Source organism: Tupaia chinensis, unplaced genomic scaffold, assembly GCF_000334495.1.
Source record: "Tupaia chinensis unplaced genomic scaffold, TupChi_1.0 Scaffold000392_1, whole genome shotgun sequence".
NCBI lineage: Eukaryota > Metazoa > Chordata > Mammalia > Scandentia > Tupaiidae > Tupaia > Tupaia belangeri.
The window spans coordinates 1192824-1202724 of record NW_006159894.1 but is presented as its reverse complement, the minus strand read 5'-3'; positions in this window follow the sequence as shown (position 1 = coordinate 1202724).

Below are 9901 nucleotides of genomic sequence, written 5' to 3'. Positions count from 1 at the left end.
TCATTCCCATCTTTATTCGACCAGTTGACCACCACTCCTGAGTACTAACAGGCCTCGTGATGACCTGGCCATTGGCAGACAGGCCCACCTGGCACAAGGTGACTCACACAGACTGTGCAAAGGAGCTGAGACCAAAGGCCCTTCTAAGGAGGGCTCACAGCGCCCCATGGGGTGAGTGCTTGCTTAGGGTGGGCACCCATCCTAGCATCCCGAACACCTCCTTCTGGGTTTAGGTCCCTCTGGCTGCTCAAACACACTGCCACAAACTCAATGGCTTGGAACAACTCAGACCTATTGTCTTACAGCTCTGGAGGTCAGAGTTTGAAACAGGGCTCACCGCCAGAATGTCACATCGACAGGGCTTTGTCCCTTCCGGGTGCTCCGGGTACTCCGTTCCCTTCTTCTCCAGCCCAGGAGGCCGTCCACTCCTTGGCCCATGGCCCCTTTCTCCAGCACCACTGAGCCGAGTCCTTGTGCTGCTCTCTCTCTGGTGCTGGCCTTTCTGCCTCCTTCTCTCGCAAGGACCCTTGTGATTACACTGGGTCCACGTGGCCCACCCACCCAGGAGCACCTGCCTTCCCAGGATCCTCATCCATAACAGCAAAGTTCCTTTTGTCATGACAGGTAACAGATTTTCAGATTCCGGGGATAGGATGCGGACACCTCTGGGGACCAATATTCTGCCTACTAGTGCCCCCTCACCGTCTTCCATCCCTGGGGAGGAACCAGCAGGCATATTTTCCAAGGACCCAGCAGAAATATTTTCCCCCTCCTGCCGTCCCCCTCCTACCACCCCCATTTCTCCAGTCTGAAGAGTCAACCAAGAAAGGAAGGTCAAGGAGCCCAGGGGTGATAAGGAAGGGCTTCTACTCCAACCCATGTGCGGAACAGCAAAAAGACACCTCTGGAAAGTCCCAGATCAGCCGTCTACATTCCATGTTCATTTTACCGAGGTGAGAGAGAAGTCCCACCTAATACAGTCGTATGCAGTACCCCTTGTCAGACACAGCTGGGACCAGAAGTGTTTCAGACTTCAGAATTTTTTGGATTCTGCAATACTTACATTAACATAATGAGATATCTTGGGAATTGGACCTAAGTCTAAACATGAAATTCATTTGTTTCATATATACACAGCTTGAAGGTAATTTTAAAAAATTATTGTGGGGGGCCAGCAAATGGTGTGATGGTTAAGGTGCTAGACTCCTGCAGGGCAGATCACAGTTTGAGTCTCAGAACGGGCAGCTTGCTTTCTCACTTTCTTTCTTTCTCTCTCTGGTGAGTGCATGGGTCCTATAGAAAAATTTAAAAAATAATAATATTAAAAAAATTAAATTTAAAAATTCTTTTAAAAAATTATTGTGTGTGCTCACCAGAGAGAGACAGAGAGAGGAAGGGAAGGAGAAAGCTCCCCTCAATGGGGCGTGGTCACACCGCTGAGGTCTGGGGCAGGCTGGAGAAATGGAGGGGATGATGTGGGATCCAGCTCCCTTAACCCCTGGGTGGCAGGGCCAGCTTGCACCTGCAGCTAACTTTATACGACGTTTCTATTTTGTAGTGTTTTGACTGTGACCCATCACATGAGATCAGAGGTGAAATCTTCCACCTGTGGCATTATGCTGATGCTAAAAACATTTCAGATACTGGAGTGTTTCGGATTTTAGGCTTTTGGCTTAGAGGCTTTCTCAGCTTCTGAGTTTCCTGTAATGCCCTAGCTTACCATGTTTACAGAAGAATACACGGCTCAGAACTGCACAAGTAGTTGGAGTATGAGCTAAAATTTTTTGCTATGTAAAGTAAATGTTTGTGGAAAAATGTAAAAATAAATAAATGAAAGAAAAAAAAATAAAAAAATAAAAAAGAACTGCACAAGGACCTAACCAAGATTACCCATTAGTTAAAAAGTGCCTTATAGGGGGCCACCAGGGGGCGTGGAGGTTAGGGGCGCTGGACTTCCACATGGCTGACTGCGGTTCGGGTCCTCACTTTTTCTCTCTCTCACTTTGTCCCCCCTCTGGTCAAATTAAAAAGATATATGAATAAATAAACAAAGTTAGAATTAAAAAAATGATAAGTGGTCATCACAAATAATTTTTTTTAAAGTGCCTTATAAAACTACCATCTTCACATCTCAGAAGGGCCCCATCCTCTTCATTCCAGCCCAGGAGGCCCCCACGTTGTTCCTGGGAAAGACCCACAGGGGACCTTGCCATGCTGGTCTCTCTCCTTAGTGCCCTCCCTTACTCTATGCCATGTCTCACACGGGTGTCCCATAGCAGGCTGATCTGGGTAAAATGCGCAGAGCACTGGGCGAATGACAAATGGCCCCCCAGAAGCCTGTCTCCTGCACTCTGCACTCCTGGCTCCTCTGTTTCCCCCACAGCAGTTCAAAGCGATCTGAGATCTGTGCCTCAGTTTTCTCATCTGTCACATGGGAACGGAAGTGCTTGCTCCGAGGGCTGAGGAAGATGATTTTCTGTGCAGTCCGGCGCACTGTGAGCACATGACCGCTGCCTTCCCACTGCCCGCAGCTTACCAACAGTCTCTCCTGGAGCTCTAGAGCAGGGAGTTCCAGAAAGTCGGTGTGCTGTTGGATTTGGGCGCTGTTCCAATCCCAGGGCTGGGAAGAGCAGGCACTCAAGATTTGGTGAATGAGGTCTGGCCCCATAGCCTCGTGGTTAGGGAGCTGGATCCAACATGGCTGATGGCAGTTCTGATACTGGCTTCAGCAGCTTGAAAAACATGCTGGGCAAATGTGTGTGTGTGTGTGCCCCAAATCCCCACAGGATGGAGAAATGGAGGAGAAGGGATTGTGGCATGACCAGGCCCACTGGAGGGTGCTTTCTCTCTCTCTCTCTTCCCGTCTCTCTCTGGTGAGAACACGCACCTTCTGACAATTAAAAATAAAAAAGACTTGGGGACCAGCAGTTGGTGTAATGGCTATGTTGCTGAACTCCCATGTAGTCGACCGCGGTTTGAGCCCTGGACACGGAGGCTTAAATTCACGCTGGGAGTGTGTGCGTGCATGCCCAAGATCCAGAGAGGAGAATGGAGATGAGGGGATTGCGGCGTGGCCATCCCCCCTGGGGGGTGATTTCTCGCTTCCTGTCTCTCTGTCTCTGTCTTTCTGGTGAGCACACGCGCCCTATAGCAAAAATAAATAAATAAAGAAATAAATAAAATAAAAATGAAAAAGACTGGTGGATGAATGGACTGCTCTACTTTAAAGGTTAGGTACCCTGTGTCTCGTGTCCTTAGCATTGCACTCATCCACTCAGAAACCACGTTTTCCTTCCTTGCTTTATGCTAAAGCGCCTCCTTTTCTTTGTTCTCAGATGGGGCAGAGGCCAAGTGGACAATTTGGGACCATGGACTTATCTGGATGTCTCTGCAGAGTCAATGTATTCAGGGTCTACCGTCGACAGTGGCAACAAAGCTTGGTGGGAGAATAGAACTGACAGACAAGAGACCTTGGCTGGAATCCTGATACTACGCTGTTACCAGTACCTTCTTTTTGAGAGAGAGATTTTTGCTATAGGGTCCGTGCACTCAACAGAGAGAGAGACAGAGAGGAATCACCCCCTTGGGGGGATGGCCATGCTGTAATCCCTTCTCCACTCTCCTCTTGGTATTTGTGCACACATGCACATGCACCCGGTGTGAGTTTAAGCTGCCAGATCCAGGACTTGAATCATGGTTAACAACATGGGAATCCAGCAACGTAACCCTTAGGCCATCTGCTGGTCCCACCATTCCCATTTTATAGATGAGAAAATTGAGCCACGGGACTCTGCTATGTCCTATCTGGGCATCAGTTTCCTCATACATAACAAAACAACAACGAAACAATACCACCACTCCCAGACTCGGGCATATCAAGCCTATAAACAAAAGGCAAGCGAGACCTACTGCCTGCCACTTTTTTTTTTTTTTTTAATTTTGTTTTAGGTTTTTGCCATAGGGCGCATGAACTAGCCAGAGAGAAATAGAGAGAGAGAGGGAAAGTGAGAAATCACTCTTCGGGGGGATGGCCACACTGTAGTCCTGTTCTCCATTTTCCTGTCGAGACTTTGCCAGGTCTAGACACCAACCCCGGTCAGCCATGTGGGAGTCCAGCTCCTTAACCACCATGCCACCATGCTGGCCCTAGGTGTCACTTTCTAAAACATTTTGCCAGAGGGCATGTGCAAGAAGCAGAGAGGAGGGGCACGGTCATGTCACAGTCTCTTCTCCTCCACAACTCCATCCTGTCAGGATTTGGGCATCCATGTGCCTGGTGTCTTTTAAGCATCCAGGTCCATGATTTGAACCTGGTGGTGGGCCATGTGGGATGTGGCTTCCTGAACCACAAGGCCATGCGGCTGACCCTGTGTCCTTTCCAGCATCTGACTATTTCAGGATGTTCCTGTTCTCCATGAATGGCTGCTTCTGAGGTGGTGAGCTGCAGCCAGTTCCCACACGCTGCGCTCTCAGGTGGCTTTGTACTGAGCGCAGAGGCAGACCAGCACCCCCTCACAGGCATGTGGCTGCCTAGCTCTGTTTTCTGAAGGCTGATGACACCTTGCTTGCCCTCCATTTCTCCTGACTCAGCTAGCTTTGTTAAGCTAGATGGATTCCAGGAGGGAGCTCAGAGCAAACACGGCCCCATCCTAGATATAGCCCCTGTAAAAACCTGGCTTGCTTCTGGGCGGTGGCAGAAGATGGAGTACCCAGTGTCGCAGACCAGGTGTGAGGTTGAAGCTGTCACCTGGGGTCACCATCCACCCGGTTTCCTATAAACTGCCCCTGTGCAGTGCACAGTTGTCTTGTTTGCCTCTTGCCAGTCCTACTCTGAAAACCTCCCTCCCACCACCCTCTGCCTGTGTCTGTGAATATTAGGTTACAAGGCAAAGGGAAATAAAGGTTGCAGGTGAAATTTAAGATCCTAACCTGATTATCTTAAAATGAGAGGTTATTCTGGAAAATCTGGTGGGTCCAACAGAACCAGTAGGGGGCTTTTGTAGAAGCTGGCAAAGGCTGGAAATGGATTCTCCAACCTGCAACCTCTAAAAAGAAATGCAGTCTGACACCTTAACTTTGGCCCAGTGTAACCTGCAGTGGACTCTGACCTTCAGAACTGTGGTGTAATAAATCTGTGTTGTTTGAAGCCACACTAAGATGGCAGTCAGTTGTTATAGCAACAATAGGGAACTAAGAAGAGGACACTGAAGTGGACACCAGGGCTTCAAAAACACCCCAGCTCCTACGAGACAAAGTTCACAGTTCTTAGGAGGGTGTTGCAAGTGCCACTCTAACTTCCTTTCCCTGCTCTCTGGAGTGATGATTCATAAACTATTCATGGTAAGAGGAGATAAGCTAGATGTAACTTGTATGAAATGCATCCTCTGTGCTTTGTAACCTCGGCCCTCCTCTCCTGTCCCCTGCCTAAATCTCCACTTGTGATCCTTCCTGAATCCAAGCACAGGAAGCATTTAATTGTCAGAGGGCACATACATTCCAGAGAAGGAGAAAAAACACCCTCTGTCCAGTAGGGCATGGTCATACCACAATCCTTTCACCTCCATCTCTCCATCCTGTTGGGATTTGGGGCCTGAATGCACAAGCCATCGAGACTGGGATTAGAACCGTGGTCAGTTACGTGGGCTCTGGCTCCTCATACAGTTTTTAGCCACTGTGCTATGGAGTCAGTCCTCCCACGTGTTTAAGAATAGGATATTCTTGGGAACCAGCAGTTCGCATAATGGCCATGTTGCTGGACTCCCACGTAGTCGACTGCGGTTCGCGTCCTGGACCTGGTGGCTTAAAACTCACGCCGGGTGCGTGTGCGTGCATGCCCAAGATCCCGAGAGGAGAATGGAGGAGAAGGGATTGCTACGTGACCATCCCCCCTGGGGGGTGATTTCTCGCTTTCTGTCTTTATGTCTCTCTCTGTCTGTCTGGCGAGCGCACGTGCCCTATAGCGAAAATCTCTCCAAAAAAAAAAAGAATAGGATATTCTTGGTCTGAACAGCTTGGCTTGGTTAACACACAGGACACACAGTAAGTAAAATGCAATGAACATTAAATGAATCTTTTAATCTTGACAAGTGAGGACAGACCTTTCTGAGATCTTTCTTTGTGTGTGTGTGGGTGGGTGGGGGTGTATTTAGATGAAAGTCAATCACAGTGAACACCAAATGGTCCCACCTCCAACACCCTGCAGGTGAAGAGAAGTAAAGAAACGTCCCGATTCTTTGGCCATACCCAAGAAGACGCCCTTTGCAGTAAATGGTGGACATTGAGTTATTTACCTCAATCATTTATCTTTTCTCGTAAGGGATGGTTTTGCTTTCTTGGGGAAGAATGGTTGAGGAAATTGAGAGAGAATGTATATAAAGTGCTTGGGGCAGTCTGACCTAGATTAGTGGCTTAAAAAATGGTAGCTATGATGATAAAGTTAGCCAAAAAATTGCAACTATGTTGGTAATTTCAATTCCCAAGATTATAAACAAATGAGAATTTACCCAATTCATGTTGGTTTAAAATGGTTTTTATGTTGTTGGAGATTTGCTGTCCTCCTTAGTGGTCTCTAAACTCATTAGAAGCTTTGGATGTTCAAGTCTGCAAATGGTAATGAATTCTGTGGCATAAACATGTGTTCAATCCACTGGAAAACTAAGCAATGGCTACTATAATTACTAATAGCCTTGATTCTTCCACAATCAGGTAATTAAAACGTTAACTGACGTACTATACTTTTATTTGGTATTGATTACATTTTGTATCTTGAGCAAATGGCTATAAATTGTGTCAGGCCCAGTTCTACCCTTACAACAATGCCTTAGAGATAGCTATTATAAGCCTCCTTTTCACAAATTGCTTTTACAACTTTTCACTAACTGTAAAAGCATTTGCATGATTATTGAAGGATACTTGTAGTTATGGAAAAGTGTGGACAGCTTTCCATTGCCCGTTTACCATGTAATTGTTAATATTTTCACTTTGTGTTTTGACTAAAAAGGAGTTTTTCTTTAAAATACTTCAGCTAGGGAGCCAGCCTGTGGCCTGGCGGTTAAGGGAGCTGGATCCCACCTGGCCATTGTGGTTATGAGTCTCATATCTGGTAGCATGTGTGAGCGCGTGCATGTGCCCAAAATCCCACAAGGAGGGAAACGTGGAGAAGGGATTGCAGCATGACCATGCCCTGGGGAGGATGTTTTCTCCCTTTCTCTTTTTCTGAGTTTCTGGCACACACATGTGCCCTCTGGCAAAAAAAAAAAAAAAAAAAAAAAAAATCCCAGTTAGGTTTATTTTTTTTACCTGTGCAATGTGAACATTTTACTTTTAAAAAATTATTTATTTAATTTTATTTATTTACTATTATTCTTCAATTGACCAAAGAGAGACAGAGAGAGAGAGAGGCAGAGAGACAGAGAGAGAAAGCAAGCCACCAGGTCTGGGACTTGAACTGTGGTCAGCCATGTGGGAATCCAACACCTTAACCACCATGCCACCTGCTAGTCCCCAGTATTAAAATTTTCAACCTGTCACAAAAATAAAGATTGGTATAGTGCTACTACTTTTCAAAGGATCTATGAGTCTAGTTTATTTCCAATGTATCACACAGAACAAAGCTTTCATAGCACATAACACAAGTTAATTATCAGAAAGATGGACATACAGGGGGACCAGCAGTTAGCATAATGGCTATGTAGCTGGACTCCCATGTAGTCGACTGCAGTTCGAGTCCTGGACCCGGTGGCTTAAACTCACGCTGGACACGTGTGCATGTGTGCCCAAGATCCCAAGAGGAGAATGGAGGAGAAGGGATTGCGGCGTGGCCATCCACCCTGGGGGGGTGTGTGGTGTGTGTGATTTCTTGCTTTCTGTCTCTGTGTCTTTCTGGTGAGCGCACATGCCCTATAGCGAAAATCTCTCGAAGGAAAACAAAGAAAGATGGACATACACCTGGATGTTGTGGCAATTGTCTAATTCAACTTTCTAAATACTTTTCTCAACCCTTGGACTCATCACAGGTGAGTTTCAAACAGTTCTCAGCTCCTCACTGGTCAGGGCCACACTCTGAGGAGCACAGATAGAAAGTACCACCTGCCCACCACGTGGCCTGGCAAAGACCAATGCTCACTGAAGAAGGCCTAGGGAGGAGACGTACATAGATTGCCCAAGACTCCAAGTTGGGGAGGAGCAGTCAAGTTTCAAATCCACTAGTCCGACTCCTACAGAGTTACAATAAACGGTTCCAGTAGGGCACGTTCTCATAGGTGAGCTCCCCATATCAAGGAGATCTGGAACTTAACAGCCTTTTTGCAAAGGATGCTGGTGGAAGAACCAAATATCCAACACCATCTATGACTTCAAATGGAAGAAAACTCCTAAATTCCTTTTTAAAAAAGAATTATTTATTATTCTTTTTTAACTTGACCAGAGAGAGACAGAGAAAGAGAGGGAAAGTGAGAAACTAAACCACCGGGTCTGGGACTGGAACGGTAGTTGACCATGTGGAGGGACTGGAACCGTAGTTGATCATGTGGAAGTCCAGTGCCTTAACAAACACGCCACCTGCCGGCCCCCTAAATTCCTGTTTAAATGAACACATAATATTTGTACATATTTATGGGGTACAACGTATGGTCCAATACCTGTATACATTGTGTAATGGTCAAATCCAGCTCATTCTCATTCTCTCACAGGGGTCACCTCAAACATCTCTCATTTCTTTGCAGTGAGAACATTCAAAACCCTACCTTCTAGCTATTCAATGCCTTGTTAACCACAGTCCCCCTACTGTGCAGTACACCACCAGAACAACTTATTCCTCCTTTTTCAGGTTGTAATTGCCAGAGGGCTTGCGGTTTGTCAGATGGGAGGGCGACAGGAGGACCGAGACAGCAACAACAACCCCAATGGAGGACCGAGACAGCAATAGCAACCCCAATGGCGGCAGTCATGCTGTGGAAATTTGGGGCAGGCACCACATGTCGGGTAGGGACTGGAACGGCTCCAGGCTCCCATAACCCCTCGGCTACTGGCCCGCCCTTCTTTTTTGTTTTTACTTCTGGCTCTTGAGTAAGGTCAGTTAGTGTCAGGGACATGGAAGAAGCAGAGTAAGGGCCTTGGTATACAGTGCGGAATGGTATTGAAAGCCTGCTTCATTCCCCACTCTTCCTCCCCCGCCCCCGCAGCTGGGGGTGGTGGTGATGCAGAGGGCTTCTGGTCCAGCCCTGACTGCTGTCCCCATTTATATGATCCCAGGAACAAACTACCTAGCTGCCTACTCAGTATCAAACAAGCCGTGGCCAAAGGCGGAGTGGTCCCCGTCCCATGTCCAGGACAGAGGTCCCTGTCCACGGCAGACTCCGGGGCAGGAAGCTGCGAGGAAGGACTGAGCTCAGCTTGCAGCTGGGCCACTGGCGACCGCTTTCCAGGCAGCAGCCAAGTTCAGTCCCGCCGGGGTCAAGAATCTGTGGCCAGCGGGGGCGTTTTCCCCCTTCCCAGCCTTTGATTTTTTTTTTTTTAAACTTAGTTCACTTTGAGAAACTTGGAGACCCTAGGAGCGGGGTGCGGGAGGTTGGGGGAGAAGGAGCAGCAGCGTGTCCGGGTTCGTGAAGACCAGTGTGAATGTCCCCTTCCTGGGAGGCACGCCCCAAGGGCCAGGACGCCTGGAGGAGGGGACAGCCGTCCTGCGGCTCTCTCCAGTCTTCTGGCTCCTGGCCCAGAGACGGCCAGAAATTCCCCGCAGTCCACCACACGCTGCCCACGGTGGGGCAGGCGGCTCCTGGGGCGGGCACTCCGCGACCCCAAACCGATCTGGGCCCCCAGCGGCCGTCCCCACCCAATCGGCACACCCCGCGACCCCAGCCGATCTGAGCCCCCAGCGGCCGTCCCCACCCGCTCGGCGCAC